This window comes from Bos grunniens, chromosome 2 (genome assembly GCF_055505025.1).
Source record: "Bos grunniens cultivar Pamir isolate PY7600 chromosome 2, Bosgru_T2T1.0, whole genome shotgun sequence".
Classification (NCBI taxonomy): Eukaryota; Metazoa; Chordata; class Mammalia; order Artiodactyla; family Bovidae; genus Bos; species Bos grunniens.
In genome coordinates, this window is record NC_141166.1 from 64,378,055 (window position 1) to 64,397,209 (window position 19,155).

Genomic DNA, 19,155 nt, shown 5'->3' on the forward strand with positions numbered 1-19,155 from the left:
ATGGCACCCTGTGGGGAGGGGTAGTGAGCAGAGCAAGGCCTGTGGATGACCCACAGTGGCAACCTCCCAGAGAGAGGGGGCAGAAGGGCCTCACCTGACCAGTCTCCCTGTGCAGGGAAAGGCAAGGCTGGGGGGCCCTTGCCACCCTGATGGGTAGGGAGGGCATGAAGGGCAGAGCTCCACTCTGGGGCAGGACCCAGGTGGGCAGCCCCAGGTCCACGGTGCAGAAGGACCTGAGTGGATGGAGGGATGAAGAGAATGTGGTCCATCCACACAATGTGATGTTATTCATCCTTGAAAAGGAGGGACATTCTGACACCTGCTACTAGGCGGATGAACCTCGAGGACATTACACCCAGGGGAAGAAGCTGGTCACAGAAAGACAAACACCCTGTGACTACACTTAGACAGGGTCCCTGCAGTCGTCACATTTCAAGGGACAGGAAGGTGGGTCCAGGGGCTGGGTTAGGGGAATGGGTTTAATAGGGACAGAGTGTCAGTTCTGCCTGATGAGGACATCCTAGGGACGGATGGTGTGATGATGGATGTCCTTGTCACTGAGCTGCACTGGAAATGGTTAAAATGGTAAATTTCATGTCATGGATATTGTACCACAATTTAAAAAATAAGTTAAAATTATGGTTTTTAAACTGCAAGGAGTTGAAGCGAAACATGGAGGTGTGAAGAGAGAATCCCCAAAGCAGAGGGCAAGGAGCTGAGTGGAAAGATTGTGGGGGTTCTCCAGGTGCAGGTTCCAGGTGTGTGGCCATGGGCATCCATCTTCTCAGTTAAGAGGGGGACCACAAGGGTCAGCAAGCCTCCAAAACCTCTGGGATGACCCCAGAGCATGCAGTGAGGACTGGCCCAGAGGTGGCCCAAGGCCTGGGAGATGCCCAGGAGGTCAAGAACAGCTCAGGAGCAGAGCAGCTGGGGCCTGGAGACTGCCCACTGCTGCCTGAGCAGCCCCGGCCTTGAGGTTACCGTGCAGCAGGGGACCTGGTGGCCTGAGGACAGAGGACAGCATGGGGGTGGGAGGAAGCCCCCTCCAGGTCAGGAGGAAAGGGCTCCTGGGTGGTACCGAAGCAGCTCCTAAAGCAGCCCGCCTGGGGCCAGCGGCTGCCCCTGATCACACAGTGTTCTCCTTCTTTTAAAACTGGAGAATAGTTGGTTTACAAATGTCATGTTAGTTTCAGGTGTACAGCACAGTGATCCAGTTACACACATACATTCATACATATATATTCTTTTTCATATCCTTTTCTATTATAAGTTGTTACAAAATATTGAGTAGAGTCCCCTGTGCTCCACAGTAGGTCCCTGTTGGTATCTGTATTATATACAGTGATGTGTACTTGTTAATCCCAAATTCCTCATTTATCACCCTCCTACCACCACCTTCCATGGGTTTCCCAGGTGGCGCAGTGGTAAAGAATCTGCCTGCCAGTGCAGGAGATGTGGGTTCAATCCCTGGGTCGGGAAGATCCCCTGGAGAAGGAAACGGCAACCCACTCCAGTACTCTTGCCTGGAGAACCCCATGGACAGAGGAGTCTGGCGGGCTACAGTGCATGGGGTCACGACGAGATGGACACAGCGGTGCACGCAAGCACCACTTTCCACAGTGTTTCATTTCGAATGCAAATTCCTAGCTTGCTCTCAGAAGGGGCCTGGAGTGATTTGTAGGGACACACAAAATACGGCAGGGGGTGTACCCAAGTTCCATTTTGGTTGACTCAACATCACTAGCACCCCCTTTACAGAGGTGGGGAACGGGGCTCAGCAGGGAGCAATGACACACCCGCAGGCTCAGGGCTAGGGTGGTCTGTACTGTTCAGGCTTCAGAGCCCCAGTTCGGTCCTGGACTCATTGCCACTCCCCTCTGCCCCACCGCACCCTGCAGGTCTAGGACCAGGCGGTGTCGGCTGATGAATGCAGTCTCCTTGCCCGGAAAAGAAATTGTTCTTGGGGCCTGACTTTGTGCTTTATTTCCGCTAGGTTTTTCAAGCACAGGTTGCCTTGTAGATTTTCTCAATGGCCCCAGGCTTCCTGAGCCTCCCTCTGGAGGTTCTGGACTCTCTCCCTCCTAACCCTTCCCTCTCTCCCTGCTTGTGTCCTGGGTCCCCACCTGGAGGAGGGGGCACTCTGATGGGGAGACACCAGGTGGGTGGGGGTTTGTGCTGGGGCTGTGGGCACAAGTGGGGGACAGCCCTGCAGGGACTGGCAATGGGCTCTCCTGTTGGGAGACAGAGAGGGGGCCCCCAAGAAGGCTGTCAGCCTGTGGTCTCACCCCATCTGGGGAGGCCACACTTGCCTCGGACAGGGTCCAGCATCCCACCTTGCCCTTGGGGCTCAGAGTCCTTTCCTTGGGTGCCTGGGAGCCGCAGTGGAGGCGCTGAGTTCAGCATTAATCTGATCTCTGCCTCGTGTTCACCACATCCTTAGGCAGAAGTTTCCCATCCAGAAAACGGGTCCAGGGCCCGCCTTGGGCAGCAGAGTCCAGGCAGACAGCAGGAGGAACCCAGACTCTGCCATGGCTTTCATGCTCTTCTTGGTTCCCGGTCTGGTCCCCCTCCCTCTCTCAGGAGCAGGGGGCAGGGAGGTGGCCCGAGGGTCCGAGGCCGCGTGGGACTCGGGGACAGGCCCTCCTCTGCCCCAAGGTGGGCCCTCACACCGGCCCTGGCGCACAGCCTCTCTTTCTCAGGAAGACCGAGTTACCAAAACAGATAAATCAACCTGTCAAGAAGAAGCCTTGGAGAAAGAATCTCTCAACTCTCCCAGCCAAGAAGCTCAAAAGGGGAATTGTTCTCGGAGATGAAGGAGGAGACAACAGACACCTTCTTCCCCAGCCCTTTGCCCGCGGGTGCTCCTCCTTCCACGTGTTCCCGGGAGCACCTGTGCCCAGCGTCCCCTCGCCGCCCACTCCATTATGAGAGCTGCCTGCCTGGGACACGAGGCCAAGAGCCACTGTTTGGCCCCGTCCCAGCCCTGACTATGACACCATCTTCTCAGAAACACAGTCTCCTGCCCAATCAAAGGAGGCCTGAGTCCTGAGCCACCCACAGGCCAGTGTGAGAGGGGCTTGGGGGTGGGCATCCCCCTAGGCAGAGCCCTGGTCAGTGTGACCAGAGGGTAGTGGAGACTGGGATGACTGACCACCAGCAGGGCGATGGGAGACCAGAACTTGTGTCTCAGAGATGTGGGGGCGACTTCCTCCTGGAGGGAAGGGGCAGATACCTGGGCTCCCAAACAGCTGTGTTTCCCTGTGCGGTTACTTGACCTCTCTGTGCAGTGATTTCTCCATCTGGAGGATGGGCGCCTTGTGGGATTTTGTGGTGCAGGTTGGATGAGTTCATCTGCATTCCGTGTGCCCCGGTGTGGTCAGCGTGTCGTGAACGTGAGCTGCGATGATGGATTGGAAACCACTCCATGGCACCTTCTCCTCCTTTAACCCTCACTGCAGCTGTGTAGGTGGGCATTAGTGTCCTTGCTCCCCGGGTAAGGAAGCAGAGGCTTGGAGCAGGGCAAAACTGCTGAGGCTTCACAGCGAAGGTCTGTAACCATTAGAAGGGCTCTTTCTGCCTCCAAACTCTGACAGGTTCTGCTCTGTAAACAGGAGAGGGTGGTGCAGCAGGAGCAGGTGAGGGACAGGAAAGGGTCAGACAGGAGCCCAGCCCCCATCACAACCCCCTCCCCATGGGGCTGATCACAGCTTTGTCAGAGGGACTGTCACCAGAAGTGGTCCCTGGAGGAGGAGGCAGGGGAAGGAGGAGGAAGGAGGAGGAGTTGGAAGGGAAGGGAAGGCAGGGGGCAGTCAGGGGGAGGGGGAGGCAGGAGAGGAGAAGGAAGTAAACATTAGCTACACTAATGAGCCCCAAACCAAAGGATAGTCTCAGGGTCCCACTGGCAAACCAGGAGTGTGTGGGCTGTGCTTCAAACCATAGCAAGAGGGTGACACCCACCTGCACCCCCTCCCAGGCCCCAAGAAGTGCTGTTGTGAGCAGAAAACGTTCACTGAAAACTGGAAAGATTGCCCAAGAGAGGCTGAATGAGGAGCCCTCTGTGAGCAGAGGACCCAGGGTTGGGGTCCTGGGGAGGCAGGAAGAGGAGGTGGCAGGGATGTGGCTCAGTGACATCTGCTCACACAGGAAAAGTGACTGAGGAGTGTCATCAGGTGGGTGTGCCACAGAACGTCACCAGGTGAGGGGGGCCATGGGGGGTGGCCATCCTTCTAACTTCCTGGGGGAAAAGCTCCTCACTGTCAGGGACATGAAAGAACTGTCAAAGGCCCATGAAACGAGCTGCCTGGATTGTGAAACAGAAAACTCACTGCTGTTTGCTTTGTGACAACATGGAAGCCACAGATGTTCCCTCCAGATGACACCCTGGCGTGACCTCCATCACCTCCTCCACATCACCTGTCCTCCTCTCCTGCTTCTACCCCCACCCTGTTCTGGGGCGGCTGCACCCATGCCTGGGGTTCATGGGTCAGGGGTCATAGGAGGAGATGGGCCAACAGGGAAATCCCACAGGGGAGGAGCAGGCTTCACAGGTCAGAGATCAAAGGTCAGATGGGCAGTTATATTGATTCAAAGACATGTGGCTACTAAAGCTGGAGGCCAAGGACTGGCCAGTCCTTGAGCAAGAAGCCAGGCTCACTGGGAGGAGAGAAGGAGGCCCTTCCACTCAGAGGGCTGACCTTGAGCCAGGCAACGTGCCTGGGCTGCCCTGCCAACAGTGCCATCAGTAGATCCTCCCCTGACCTTGCAGATGAATATCTTTATGCTGACATTGCAGGTGTGGGACTTAGAGAAGTCAGGTGATTCGCCAAAGGTCTCCCTGCTTCTGAGTGGCAGGGCTGGGACCAGCAAGAGTCTGTCTGACCACGCAGGAAGGGGCCGGGTCACAGAGGTGAGTGTGGTCTGTACAGAGTGGGCTCATCTCGGGGAAGGAGGGGCTTGCTGAGGCCTGAAGATGTTAAGGTGTTTATCAGAGGGATATGGAAGCTATTTTGTGTTCTAGACTAGGAATTTCTAAAGATGCACAAATGAGAATTGTTGATCCCAGGGACCAACATAGTTGGAGAGGGAGTAACACATTTGAAGCTCACTGCCCTAGACGGTGGTTCAGGCTGAAATTAGAGAAATGCTCCCAAATAAATCTACGGATGGGATATACTGATAGCTTACAGTGTTGGATTCATGATCTTCAAAGAAGAAGATTTAGCTTCGGGACCAGGGACCAGGCTTGATCACTCAAGAGCTTTTGTGTAGCAGAGTTTTATTAAAGTAAAAAAAAAAGGGACAGAGAAAGTCCCTGACATAGACATCAGAAGGGGGGCAGAGAATGCCCGCCCCCAGCTAGTCTTATCAAGGTCTTATATACTTGTTTCAGACCCACTCCCACAACATACATCTTAAATTAACAAGATCAGAAAGAACAGTAGAAAGATCTTACCAGACACACACCCATAATATACATTTTAAGATGACAGGATTAGTCAGAAGGTTCTTGTTAAGGCAAAACATGTCCTCAAGCAAGATATATTGTTATATTGACTGAAAAGTGAAAAGTGAAAGTGAAAGTTGCTCAGTCATGTCCAACTCTTTGCCACCCCATGGACTGTATGGAATTCTCCAGGCCAGAATACTGGAGTGGGTAGCTTTTCTCTTCTCCAGGGGATCTTCCCAACCCAGGGATCAAACCCAGGTCTCCTGCATTGCAGATGGATTCTTTATGAGCTGAGCCACAAGGGAAGCCTAAGAATACTGGAGTGGGTAGCCTATCCCTTCTCCAGCATATCTTTCTGACCCAGGATTTGAACTGGGATCTCCTGCATTGCAGGCGGATTCTTTACCAACTGAGCTATGTTTTATTGACTAAGACAAAGGAATGTAGAAAAGAATTTGTTTCTCCTTTTCTCCTTGAGAGCTCCAGGCCCCTTTCCCCTTCTCAAGGGCTCTGGACCCCTTTCTCCTGAGGAACCCTGGACTTCTTATCAACCTACTATATCTTGCTCAAGGACATGTTTCTCCTCCTTGGGAACCCTGGACTTCTTATCAACCTACCTAGGAACTGACTAGAGAAATTGTAAAGTGTCCATAGCATGATGAGGCTAGGGAGGCAGGGCATGGCAAGCCAAGCTGCTCAATGGGAATGGGATGGCTTTGGGAATTGGTGGGTTTCTCTTTGAAAAGGACAGCTCCTTTTTCCATCTGACAGCACCCGTCCCACTTCTCTGGGGGTAAGAACTCCACCATCCTTAGGGGCCACCCCTCCTCCATTCTCAGACTATGCAGCTCTGTGGGGCTGCCCCTGTCCCTGGATGTAGGGAAAGGATGTGACCCAGGCATGGCCAGACAAAGTGACCATGTTGAGTTCAGGGAAAGGCCTTGGGTCTAATCCAGCCAGAGAGATTCAGGCTCAGTGCTGCAGTGAGAACCACTGGGAAAGGAGCTTTCTGGGCTGGACTTGCGTCTACCAAGACAGGAGATGGAGCTGTTGGGCTGGGGGAGCAGTTAACTCTATGTATGTGCATGTGCGTGTATCATGTGTGTGTAAGGGCATGTGCAGAAGGCAAACTTGTGAATCAGATAAAAGTCAGACCAAATTCACTTAGTCTTTTAGCATTTACTGAAACTTACTCTCACCCAAGGGTTTCCCTGGTGGCTCAGACGGTAAAAAATCTGCCTGCAATGAAGAAGAACTGGGTTCAATTCCCAGGTCAGGGAGATCCCCTGGAGAATGAAATGGCAAGCCACTCCAGTATTCATGCCTGGAGAATTCCATGGACAGAAGAGCCTGGCGGGCTACAGTGCATCGGGTCACAAACAGCTGGACATGATTGAGTGGCTAACACACATACACACTCTCATCCACACACCACTCCTCCCAGCATCTATTATCCTGTCTTCTTCCAACAGCTCTTCCTCAATACAAGGTGGGCTCCTGGGGCTCCACCCCAGGCCAAGCTAGTCCGTGTTTCTCCTTCCTGTGACCACAGTCGTGGGTGTCGATGTGGGCACACTATCTAAGCTGGACCAACCAGAGGCAATCTTAGGACTCTGATAGGAGTTATGTGAGCAAAAGTTTTCTCTTGCTGGCCTGCTGGCAGCTCTCCTGTCACTCATGAGGAATGATATGTCTGAGAATAGAGCCGAAACAGAAGTGGGTCCAAGAAATAGAAAAAAAGAGAAATTAGCTTCAGCCCTGAGTCAAATTGTGACTAAAGCCAGGATAACCCAGACTTTTCAGTTATATGAGCCAATTAACTTACTTTTACTTAGGTCTGTTTTATGTGGGATTTTCTGTCCCTCATAGTTAAAATACTCCTGAAGAGTCAATTAAGATTCCTATTCTAAGAACTAGAAATAGCTGAATAATCTAGAATTAAACAAGGAGACTGTAAAAAAGTATGATCAAAACATTTAAAAATATAAAATAAGAAAAACAATCACAAAGTGAGACAGAGGTGAACAATAACCAAATAGATCTTGAGAAATAAAAGTGTATTACATAATATTCACAACTCAGTATCTCTCATTTACACAGAGAGAAATAGGGAGATGGTAGAAATCTCCCTGAGATTTCTGAGAAATCTGAGAAAACTCAACAGAAAGAGATAAGAAGAAGAAAAATGTAACAGTGATGTTAAGAGATTGGGAGACAGAATGAAATGTTCCAGATACATATTCTCTCCAGGAGAAGGAAATAGTGAAGAAAGATTGAAGAAGCAAATCAAGTTCCAAAAACTGAAATAATAAGAAATCAATATAAAACTGAAAAAACAGCAGGCGAGGAGACAAAGAAATGAAACAGGAATGCTCATCAGGCTGGCAGTGGGCCACCGGGAAGAAACAAGCGATGTCAGGGGACGACGGGGCAAAGTCACCACGTAACTGGGGAAAGATGAGCTATCCATTTGATCACTGATGTCCAGGTGAACAGTCATTCATGAAAGACGATGAAATAAGACAGTTTTCAGCAAAACCCGAGTGTTTACTACTCACAGCCTCCCAGCTAATATTTAATAAAGTATCTTCTCAGTAACAAGAAAAGTGAGTCCAGAAGAAGGGGTGTATGAAAGTAGCAAACTAAGCAAAGAAATTACTAAGCATGTTGGTAAATCCAAATAAGCATTTATTGTTAAAAAGAATTAATCTGTAGAGAGGGCTTAAAAATGAAGCGGAAGTGAATCAGTATATAGCAATAACATGATAAGTCTTCATTGGCTGATTGAACTTGTGTGTGTGTGATAAGTCGCTTCAGTCACATCCAACTCTTTGCGACCCTATAGACCGTAGCCCACCAGGCTCCTCTGTCCGTGGGATTTTCCAGGCAAGAATACTAAAGTGGGTTGCCATGTCCTCCTCCAGGGTGATTGAAGTTAAATAACTGTAAACTCCATGTAATAGTTGGCTGAAGAATAAAGATGCTGATTAAGCCTTAGGTATGGGTCTTAATATATAGTGTGTTATTGAGCAGACATTTCTCCAAAGAAGACATATAGATGGCCAACACTTGAAAAGATGCTTAACATCGATCATTATCAGAGAAATACAAATCAAAACTATAATGAGATATCTCCTCACACCTGTTAGAATGGCCACTATAAAAACACCTACGGGCAATAATAAATCCCAGAGAAGATGTGGAGAAAAGGAATCTTCCTACCCTGTCGGTGGGAATGTAAATTATTATAACCACTATGGAGAACAGTATTGAAGTTCCTTTAAAAACTAAAAATAAAACTAGCATTTGACCCAGATATCCCACTACTGGGCATATACCCTGAGGAAACCATAATTCAAAGAGACACATGTACCCCAATGTTTATTGCAGCACTATTTACAATAGCCAGGACCTAGAAGCAACCTAGATGACCATCAACAGATGAATGGATAAAGAAAATATGGTACAAATACACAATGGAATATTACTCAGCCATAAAAGGAAATGGAATCGGGTCATTTGTGGTGATGTGGATGAAACTAGAGTCTGTCATACAGAGTGAAGTAAGTCAGAAAGAGAAAAACAAATTTCATATATTAATGAATATATGTGGAATCTAGAAAAATGGTACTGAAGAATGTATTTGCAGGGCAGGAATAGAGATGCAGGTACAGAGAATGGACTTGTGGACACAGTGGAGGAAGGAGAGAGTGGGACGAATTGGGAGAATAGCACTCACATATACACACTATCATGTGTAAATTAGATAGCCAAAGGGAAGCTGCCGTAAAGCACAGGAGCTCAGCTTGGTGATGACTTACAAGGGTGGCATAGGGGCGGGGGCAGGAGGGAGGCTCAAGAGGGAGGGGATATATTATACATATAGCTGATTTATACTGTTGTATAGCAGAAACTAACACAACATTGCAAAGCATTATACTCCAATTAAAAAAAATGCAGTGGATTAGCATCCAGTTCAGTTCAGTTGCTCAGTCAGGTCTGACTCTTTGTGACCCCATGGACTGCAGCATGCCAGGCTTCCCTGTCCTTCACTGTCTCCTGGAGTTTGCTCAAACTCATGTCCACTGAGTTGATGATGCATGTAAAAGATGATAAATGTAAAAGGTGCCTGTAAAACATGGTAAATGTAGAAGAATAGAAATAGAATGTATAACTTTTAAACTTGGGTGAACATAAAGAAACAATGAAAATCCAATCAATATAATGAAGACAGAGAAAGAGAGGAATAAAATAAGCAAAAGAAAAGCAGATACAAAGAAAGCTTAAGATTAAGTAACGGAAGTTATTCCAAATAAAGTTGTTTGGAATAAAGTGTAGAAGTCCTAATAAGCGTAACCTGTATCTCCTTCTACAGGGCTGTCATCAGCCTTTTGGTCCAGATGTTTGCACCCTTGTTTGTCCGTCATTACTAGAGGCTCAGTCTCTCTAGGACGTAGGCCTGTCCATTTGATTCCGGGGCTCCTGCCCCACGCCCCACAGTGTTTGGCTTTCAGCTGGTAAATCAAACAGTGGAAGCAAGGGGAAAAGATGGAAATCTAAGGTCTAAGGAAGTCACAGCCACAAAGTGACAATACACAACTGAGGACATTCAAATGTTTATCAACAAAATCCACTTCACTGAAAATTAGAGCTAGGAAAGTCTGAGCTAAAGAGAAAATATTATTGTTTTGCCTGTCACAAACAGAATTCACAATGGCAATACTAAATATCGGAGTGGTTGCAAGAGACTCTTGATACACTTCAAGATAGATTTCATTTCAGATTTTCTGGAGAGTAGTTTTACTTCCAACATTTTATATCATTTTTGTAGCTTTGGTTGTAAGTGTCCACAAACTGATACAAACCTGCTTAAAAGGAATTTATTACCTAAATAATCAGACAGACGTGTGTGGTGTGTGTGTGTGCACGTTGTTGGTTTCGGGCATGCCTTAACTAAGTCATCTAATGAGGGCATAACCCACTTTCTCTATGTCTGTGGTATCATCTTCCTCCCAAGACTACTCTTTTATGCTCACAAACTATTTGCAGCAGTTCCAGATCTCACATTCTACTGTCCAGTGGAGGAAAGATCATTGTTTTTCAGAGTTCCCAGAAAATGTTGCCTCCTAATTCACTAATGCTGCATGTGGCCAATATCTGAACCATAATTCATCTCAAAAAGTAACAGTTAGGAACAATCGATGATGGGAAATAGAATAGGGAAAGTAAAGACAAAAGAATCCAGAAACTTGAATTATTTAGGATGGATTAAATGGGAAGAGTTCACATATAGGGAAATTCTCAGCTCTTCTCTTTTCAGAAGGATCTCCTCCATTTTCCTCTTCTCTGCTGTTTGAATTTCAGTGATGGGTCTGGAATCATTGCTGTATCTTAGATGTCTCCTAGGTGTTTTTTGATTTGTCCTGTCCTTTTGTTTCCTTGAGCTTTCCTCTGGATATTTTCTTTGGTTGTACTTTCCAGGTCATTAATCTTCTCTGCAGCCAGGCCTAATTAGCTCCTAAATGTATCCACTGTGTTCTCAATGTCCTTTTTTGTTTCAGTTGCAGAATTTGAATTTTTTATAGCTTATGTTTTCTGCTGAAATTTTAAACTTATCTTTCATTTCCTTGAGAGTATTAAGCAAGAATTTCAAGTCTGTGCCTGGTAACTCCAATACGTGGAACTCCTTGGGCCTGCGATTTCTATCGTATATTTTTTTCTCCAAGATCTTGGTCATGTCATCTATCCTTTTCAAGTATCTCCTTATTTTTGATTGCATGCCAAACATTGTATTTTAAACAGTGTTCATTTGAGAGTTTGGATGATGTTACAATTTTTAAAAAATACATTAGTGGTAAGAACACTTAACATCAGATATATGCTTTAAACAAATTTTTAAGTGTATGGTACATTATTGTTAATTATAGGTATGGCAGATTTCTAGAGCTTTTTCATCTTGGATGATGTTACAGTTTTTAAGTTTAAAAATAAAATAAAAAAAAAAGTAAAGTCTAATTAGAAAAAAAAGAAAAGATTTATGTTTGCTTATGGCTGCCTTTGAGGCTAGGGGCTCCATCATCCCAGATCACTTTAATCCAGTCCAATCTTGGGCTTCAGATACAGTATGAGCGGTTCACTCTTACTCATAGAGTGTAGCTTTTGGGTCTCAACTGAAAGTCTGGGATGTTTACCAGGACATGCTTAGTAGGCCCTAAATTTCAAAGGTTGTCCTAGATCTCTAGGAATTGTGGTTCAGGCTCTCATTTGTGTTCTCACTTAGGATCCTCTAGAGGAAAGTGGCCCCATGCTGGGGTCACTGCTCTGGGCTCCCCTCTGCTCACAGTCTCTGCACCCCAGTTCCTCACTGCTTGGCAGCTCTCTAAGCCTTCTTACAGATGTTTATTTTCCATCTCTCTACTTCACTGGTTGTTTTCAGCAGGGTGGAGAACACTCCCAGAGTAGAGACCATGGTGGACTTCAGAGTCCAGTGAGGTATGGGTTCCAATTACACCTCCACCTTTTAAAAATGGGGTGACCTTGGCCAAGTTGTTCAATCTTTCTGAGCCCATTATCCCTCTAAAAGAAGGGGTTAATACCTGCTCTGCAGGATTGCTAGCAGGTTTGGAAATAACACACTGGATATACTTCAGATTATCCAACATTTGGCAGGGACCTGAGACACTTAGCTCTGTTGTGGTTGATATTCTCAGTGAGTCTGCCCGGCTCCTAGTGCTCAGGATGGGAATCTGTGAATCTTGTTTATGTGAGGTCCAGGAGGCTTCTAAGGAGGGGCATTATGAATGGTAGGCTGCAGTGCTGTCGGGGGAAACCAGGTTTCCTGGGCTAACATCACTTAGGGGTCTCTGGGGTTTGTCTGGGCCTGGGCAGGTGGGCAGGGAGACCCTGAGAGAGCACTCCACTCATAATCAGAGGGAGGAGGACCAGTCAGGCATGAGAAACTCGTATCAGGAGGAAGAGAGTGAGAGGAGGCTTTGAAGGGGAAGTGAGACTGGAGGTCAGACCCTGGGGTGGGGCCTAGATGGAGAACATGGGCTGAGATGCAAGTTCGGGTCTGAAGGTATGGCAGGGCAGGGTGCTGGTGGGCTTACTGGGAATGAGATAGTAAGCTGAAATCCTCAATTTTGACTCTGGCATTAAAAAAAATTTATTGGAGTATGGCTGCTTTACAATGTTGTGTTAGTTTTTACCGCACAGCAAAGTGAATCAGCTATATATATATATATATATATATATTCCCTCTTTTCTGGATTTCCTTCCCATTTAGTTCACTACAGAGCATTGAGTAGAGCTCCTTGTGCTATACAGTAGCTTCTCAGTGGTTATCTATTTTATACATAGTATCAGTAGTGTATGGGCTTCCCTGGTTGCTCAGATGGTAAAGAATCTGCCCACAATGTGGGAGACCTGGGTTCCATCCTTGGGTTGGGAAGATCCCCTGGAGAAGGGAATGGCAACCCACTCCTGTATTCTTGCCTGAGAATCTGATGGACAGAGAAGCCTGGTAAGCTACAAACCATGGGGTTGCAAAGACTCGGGCACGACTGAGCGACTAACGCATAAACATACATCAATAGTGTGTATATGTCAATTCCAATCTCCCAGTTCATCCCACCTCTTCTTCCCACCTTGGTATCCACACGTTTGTTCTTTACACCTGTGTCTCTATTTCTGTTTTGCAAATAAGATTATCTCTACCATTTTTCTAGATTCCACATATATGCATTAACATGCAATATTTATTTCTGACTTGCTTCACTCTGTGTGACACTCTCTAGGTCCATCCATGTCTCTGGCTCTTGCATTTTGGCTCCACCTCTTAAAGACTGAGGCTATTTGGATTCTAAAACCTGGGAATATTTATGTTTTAATAGAATTACATTAACAGTGATAAAATCTCACTGTGAAACTAGTTTTCAGAACAAACACATGACACTTCAATTCTAGGTTTTCATACAGTCTAATTATAATTTCTGTTACTGTTTCTTCGCTACTTTATTGAAATTATATTCATCCAACACTGACAGCTCAGTTGATAAAGAATCTGCCTGCAGTGCAGGAGACCCTCGCTCAATTCCTGGGTCGGGAAGATCCGCTGCAGAAGGGATAGGCTACCCACCCCAGTATTCTTGGGCTTCCCTGGCGGCTCAGCTGGTAAAGAATCCGCCTGCAGTGTGGGAGATCTGGGTTTAATCCCTTGGAGAAGGGAATAGCTACTCACTCCAGTATTCTGGCCTAGAGAATTCCATGGACTGTATAGTCCATGGGGTGGCAAAGAGTCAGACACGACTGAGCGACTTTCACTTTCACGTCTTTCAACAAGTTTAAATTTTATAACAAAATTTTACAACTAATTTTTTGTCCCTTCATAATTTGCCTTCTGCTGTTGTGAGCGCCTATGTGTGTGCGCGTGCACATATGTGTGCTTTTAGCCATTGTTTCTACCAAGTCCAGTTTATTTTGAATGCATTGTGCAAATCTAGGCTTCATGAAGAAGATTTAATTCTTTCTTTAGATTTTGGCCAATTGGACATTTTCCCTCAAGGCTTACCAGTAGCTCAGTGGGTAAAGAATCTGCCTGCAATGCAGGAGACGTAGGTTTGATTCCTGGCTCCAGAAGATCCCCTGGAGAAGGACATGGCAACCGACTCCAGTATTCTTGTCTGGAGAATTCCATAGACAGAAGAGCCTGGCGGGCTACAGTCCGTGAGTTGCAGAGATTCGGACACGACTGAGTGACTGAACAGGCACACACGCCTTTTTCCCTCATGGGCTGGTTTCAATATTGTGTTATGTAGTTTATGTTGACTGTTATGTCTACTGATGACATTTCTTACTCATTGTCTATAAAGCAGGAGGTTCTATTTCTTTCTTTGTTAATCTATCAGAAACTTGTGAACACTTTTGGGAAATGGAAAAACAAGAGGGAAGGAGAAAGGGGTGAGAGGTTAGTGCCAAGAGGAGACCTAAATGGTCACATGAGACACAGACCCAGAAACAGCGGGGACAGGGCTGAGGACATTTGGTTCATATCCCTTTGAATTCAAAATGTGCTGCTTCTGAATTGGACAGCAAGCATTTTAGCCAAGAGATGGACCCCAGCTTTGGCACTGACGGGGGCAAGGGTGACCCAGTCTTTGGGGAAAACCCAGTTGGTCGGGAGTTTAGGGTTGAAGTAGGAGGGTTTGGAAAAGGGTCAGACTGGGGCTGGGATCAGGATTGCCATAGGGGTGTGGAGGGATATGGCAGTATGGCTCCCTGCCATACTGGCCCCAGGGAGCTACCATTGTGGTTTCAACGGGAGATGGTCCACTCAGCAGGGACTCTAATCCTGTTTCCCCATTTACTAGTGAGTGCGTTGAACGAGCTGCTTAGCGGCCACCACTTTAGCTTCCTCAGCTGACACATGGGATGCCTTCCTCAAAGGGCTGCTCTTAGAACTATGCACAATCATGTAGATAAAGTGACTGGCTAGAGAAGCTTCTGTAAATGGTGACTCCTATTCCTAGTATCAGGGTTGCTGTGCAAAGACCAGGGCGGCAACCTGAAGCTAGTCCCCTTGACCATTCAGGGGCCAGGGGAAGGGGAGGAGGGAGCAGCTAAATCTGCCTGGAAAGGATCGCTAGACTGGTGGACCTGCTGGGAGGGAGCCTCAGAGGCATGAATATCCCACCCTCAATCTCCTCCCATTTTCTGTTGGGCTTCCCAGGACCAAATCCAATAGGAAGGCAGAGGGCCAGGGAGTCCAGATGGGTCTGCATCCCAGGGCAGAGAGCAGGGCTGACAAAGGGTGGCCGTGAGCTGCAAACTGAAGGCGTCAACACAGACGAGGGGTGAGCCTTGCCCTGTGCCTCCCTGTTTCCGGGCTCTGGGAGGGAGAGTGGGGGAGGAGGAAAGACTCTCCCATCAGACTTTCCCAGTGGACAGGCTCAGCCATTCAGCTCCTCTGAGAAAGGTCAAGGGTAATGTATTCCTCCTCCTGACTCGAGGTACAGCCAAGGCTCACTCACCCAGACCCTTCAGCATTCCAGGCTTGGAATGATTCAGATGGGAGTTGGCCTGGAATTTATCTTTGCTGTATTTACACAGAAAGACCTTAAAAAGCTAGTCGATGGTGTCAACAAAGATCATTATGATATTTCAGGAGAGATGGTTTAACATACCAAAGGAGGGGAAAAGAATTTTTTAAGCACAGCAGTGGAAACCATATTTGGACATTGAGGGAATCAAAAACTATTCTTTTTGGTAATAATCACCCAGATGTTATCCCATATGAGCCAGAAGGTGATTCAGGGATGAGACAGAAATGATGTGGTCACGTTTGCTCAGTGCCCTTTGAGAGTGGTACCCAGCAGTGGTTAAAAGGTGGTAGCCAGGTGGTTTGACCCTCTGGAGTCAAAAGTCAAGCTCTCTCCTCACAGATGCAGCTTGAGGTTGTGGTAGGAAGGCGCACTTTGGACTCAACACGATTGACCTGATATCTGCAAGTCTTATGGGTCCTCTGACTCTGGTAAAGCCTTATTTCTCCATCTGTGAAATGGGTCAGGAAACCCACATCTCATGGGCTTTCTCTAGAGAGAACCAGGTTCCTGTGGCGATGGCCCTACTGCATAGTGGGTCTTCAGCTCCTGAATCCCTTTCTTCCATTGGATGCTCCTGAAGGACCTGCCTGGTTCTACAGCCTACATGTCTGCCTGGTGGAGGTTAGCCAGGGAATACTGGCTAGGAGGCAGGGAGGCCACCAATCCCCATTATTTGGCTCAGACTAACCCAGTTTGTCCCAGGCCTTGAGTCCATGCTTATTTCTACCTTAGATCCTGCCCTTGGAGTCACATGGGCAGTGTTTTCCAATAGGAAGAACATTGTGCTTTAGACCCAGCCAGGGGTCATTTCAAATCCCAGCTCTGCCAGTTAAGTACCAAGGAACAACTTTCTGAACTTCCCTTAGACTCTGGACAAGTGAGATGGTCAAACCTGCTTTGCAGGGAGTCTCAAATGCCCAGGACAACCTTTGGTCACTGTAATGGCTAGGTAATTGGTGACTATCACTACTGTTGTTAGTGGAGTGTGTTCAGATGTTTCTAAGTTGGTCAGAAATCTGTTTTTGCCTGTGGGATTTTTCCCGTGATGAGAAGTTGCAGACTGTTGGGAAAATCTGCTGATTTGCAGGGGGTGGTGACTGTGGTGAGGGAGAGGTCGTGTCTGTGACATCACCACAGGAGTGTGGTCTGTTCTGCCCAAGCCCTGCGTCCAGGTAAGGATGCAGAGATAGCATATCCTGAGGCCCTGCTCCCGCATCCTCTCCTCCCCAGGATGTGAGTGTGGTCCCCAGAGCGTGCATCCAGGCCAGAGAGCACAGGACATGCCGTGACCTCCCTGCGGAAGAGATGAGTAATAAAGCGCAACGGCTTGCCCAAGGCACCATGGAAAAAGGCGTCCATCATCTTAATGGTACCTTTTAGATGTCTAGCTGAGCTGCAGCCTCTTCCTCACGATCCCTGCCCCTCCCGCGAGCACTGCGGGGGAGCTATTCCTGGCATGTCCTGTGGTACAAAAGCGCGGTTCATCTTCTCAAGGAGACGTGGGGAGGTTGAAAGTCAAACTCATTGGAACAAACCTTGGCTTTGGAGACGAGTCAAGTGCTTGTTATGCAAGTGCTCGCTCTCCCCAAGGAGAAGTCAGCACGATGAGAAAAACAGAGTTAGGGGGGATTTGGCGATAAGGATGAAAAGGGAACAAGATCGATGAGGGACACACCGTGTCTGTGCGGGGGCGTGGCCAAGTGTGTGGGGGCGTGGCCATCGCCTCTAGGCGGGGAGCTGAGTCTTCAGCATCAAGTAGAACAAGCCAGGTCGGGAGGAGGGCAGGCTGGGTCCCTCTGCTCCGTGAGGTGCAGCTTGGCTTGGTTTTGGAAGAGCAAGGTGTGCGCTGCTCTCAGGCCTAGGGCCACAGCCTTCATGCTTGCAGGGATCAGGGTTAGTAGAGAGACTGGAACTGAGGCCGGAGGAATCTCCTGCTCAACTTAGAGCTTGACCATCTTTGGCCTCAGTTTCCCCATTGACACAGGAGCCTGGTGGGCTGCAGTCCATGGGGTCGCAAGAGTCGGGCACGACTGAGCGACTAACACTTACTTACTATCACTTTCCCCATTGACACAACAAGGATTATATCTGTTTACCTCTTCTCTGTCTAAAAGGTTAGCTGGAAGCAGAGTCTGATAACAACATCTCATGGCAGAAAATGTGTTCTAGCATCTCGAGGGGTACTGGTTGGACTGCTGGTGTCCTTTGGTGAAGGAAGGCAGGGTGTTGCCAGAGGACATGGGGGCTGAAAAGAGAAGATCCTGAGTATGTCACTTTCAAAGGTACAGAAGGCTGTTGCCAGGATTCAGGGTGTTGCCACGATTTCCTCTGGACCAGGGAACGTGGCTGAAGAAAAGTTGCTGTGACGTTTTTCTTTGCTTGGAAAAAAGAGCAAAAGAGAGAGAGAGAGGGCTGGGAGGGCAGGTGGAGTCTCATTCATTGCCCAGGGTCAGGTGGGGAAAAGGAGAGGTTGCCCTTCCCACTTTTTAAAGAAGAGAGCTACTACCATACTTTTGTCTCTTTTACATATCAGAGTTCCAATTATGATTTCCCATAGACAAAAGATTCCTTAACTGGTTGCGTTCAAAGCTACTGATTGAAACCATTGTCCACTAGCCTGGGAAATTCCTTGCAAAGCTCTTGCTTCTCTGGGCCAGGATCTCTGTCCTGGGTTTCTGTGCTGCATTTCAAAACACTCCGAAATGTAGTGGCTTACAACAGTGAGTTCTGATTTTCTTTCATCAGCTGACTGGGCTCAGCTGGGTGGTTTTCACTTGGGGGCCTCTCTTGCAGTTGTCCTGAGGTGGTGGCCGGAGCTGGAGTTCCGAGGCTACAGTGATGGATCATCATACACTATTATGTCCGTCACTCCAGCTGGGAAGGCTGGGAGAGCTGGGGACCAGCCAGGTAGCTGTCTGCCCCCGTTGCCTCTCTATGTAGACTTCCTCCAAGCCTGGTGGTCTCGAGTGAGTCAGACTTCTTACATGGGGCCTGGCTACCTCCAGATGCATCACCCAGGAGACCCTGGCAGAAGCTTCAAGGCTTTTTAGGACTTAGCCTCAGAAGTTCAAGCATCACTGCCATCACATTCTGCTAGACAAAAGCTAGCCCCAAGGGTAGCCCGCACTAAAGGGGAGGGGACTCTGAAAGTGGGTGATACCAGGGCCAAGCTCACTGGAGGCCCTCTTTGCAGTCTGGCTAACAGTTTCAAGAGGAAGAAGGAGGGCCCGGGCCTGACCCTTCCACTCCCTGCCTCTGCAGCACTGCTGGAAGCTGGATTTGGAGGCCTCAGTCCAGAGATCTGTCCATCTCCAGAATTGGGGCTGGCAGACTGGGCAAAAGGGAGCCCACCCTCTGCTCCTTGTCTCAAGTTCTTTTAAGAGAAGATAAAGGCTTCTATTCCATAGTCACTGAGTTGAGAGACTTCACTCCCCTCTTCAGGAAAACGAAACCAAGTCCCTGACCCCAACCGTCTGCTGGGGAAGGAAGGTCACTCTTCTGGACATGTGGGCAATATGATTAGATGGGGAAGTCTGCCCTCTGTCCACGTGGAGGGTTCCCCTCCACAGCCTCTTGTTTCTGACAGTTTCAGAAACTTCCTTCAGCAAA

General features: G+C 48.0%; 1 long non-coding RNA gene across 1 annotated transcript in view; it reads left to right on the plus strand.

Moving 5' to 3' along the window:
* Nucleotides 1-4,674: 4,674 nt before the first annotated feature.
* Nucleotides 4,675-19,155, plus strand: part of LOC147378165 (uncharacterized) — a 67,635-nt gene continuing 53,154 nt past the window's right edge. Inside the window, exon 1 of the long non-coding RNA XR_015144904.1 lies at nucleotides 4,675-4,906. This is a non-coding gene — a long non-coding RNA (uncharacterized LOC147378165). The remainder of the gene's footprint in view (nucleotides 4,907-19,155) is intronic.